The sequence below is a fragment of the Octopus bimaculoides genome, chromosome 1 (genome assembly GCF_001194135.2).
Source record: "Octopus bimaculoides isolate UCB-OBI-ISO-001 chromosome 1, ASM119413v2, whole genome shotgun sequence".
NCBI classification, from domain to species: domain Eukaryota; kingdom Metazoa; phylum Mollusca; class Cephalopoda; order Octopoda; family Octopodidae; genus Octopus; species Octopus bimaculoides.
This window is the reverse complement of record NC_068981.1, coordinates 53,630,090-53,631,173: the sequence shown is the minus strand read 5'-3', so window position 1 is coordinate 53,631,173 and position 1,084 is coordinate 53,630,090. Positions and strand designations below refer to the sequence as shown.

The 1,084-nt window shown below is 40.8% G+C and overlaps 1 protein-coding gene across 2 annotated transcripts in view; it reads left to right on the top strand.

Moving 5' to 3' along the window:
* Positions 1-1,084, top strand: part of LOC106875219 (39S ribosomal protein L18, mitochondrial) — a 38,065-nt gene that overhangs the window by 36,032 nt on the left and 949 nt on the right. The window lies entirely within an intron of this gene.

Below are 1,084 nucleotides of genomic sequence, written 5' to 3'. Positions count from 1 at the left end.
GGGTTCCAGTTGATCTGATCAACGGAACAGCCTGCTCATGAAATTAACATGCAAGTGGCTGAGCACTCCACAGACACGTGTACCCTTAACGTAGTTCTCGGGGATATTCAGCGTGACACAGTGTGACGAGGCTGACCCTTTGAATTACAAGCACAACAGAAACAGGAAGTAAGAGTGAGAGAAAGTTGTGGTGGAAGAGTACAGCAGGGTTCGCCACCATCCCCTGCTGGAGCCTCGTGGAGCTTTAGGTGTTTTCACTTAATAAACACTCAAACGCCCGGTCTGGGAATCGAAACCGCGATCCTATGACCGCGAGTCCGCTGCCCTAACCACTGGGCCATTGCGCCTCCACACTAGACATATACCCAAAGTCCAAATAATTACCTATATACACACATACACACACTTGCTGCATGGCACCTTGCGAAATGTCTTTTACTATGGTCCTGCCATCTTGCACTTATTTATTTATTTTTATCTAGCTAGCTAGCTATCTACCCACCCACCCATTATCATCATTTTAGCATCTGCTTTTCCATGCTCACATGAGCTGCATTAAAATTTATTGAAGCAGATTTTTCTATGGCCAGATGCCCTTCTTGTTACTAACCCTCATCTGTTCCCAAGTAAGGTAATATTTTCCCATCACCAGACAGGTTTTCACAGAATATTGGAAACAAAGGACACTATTTGCATGATGGTGACACACATTTACAATTATTACATGATGTCAAGATAAGGAGATAGTAACACGCACAAACATGCACAAACACACACACACACACACAAACACACACACACACACATACATACATATATATATATATATATATATCATCATAAATATACAGGGATTAGCATTGAGTTGCTTCTCCAACATACTGAAAATTTAGAAATAGCAGTCAAAGAACTACTGATTCTAAACTACAAATTTTTCTCTAAATGGATGGCGATATTTATGGCACACATAGAACAAAAAAACCAGAGGGGAAAGCATAAACAAAACAAGTCTTTAGTTAATCGGATACGATCGTTTCATGGTTAAGAGAATGAAAAATCCCTATTCCAATCCTCAGTCCGATAT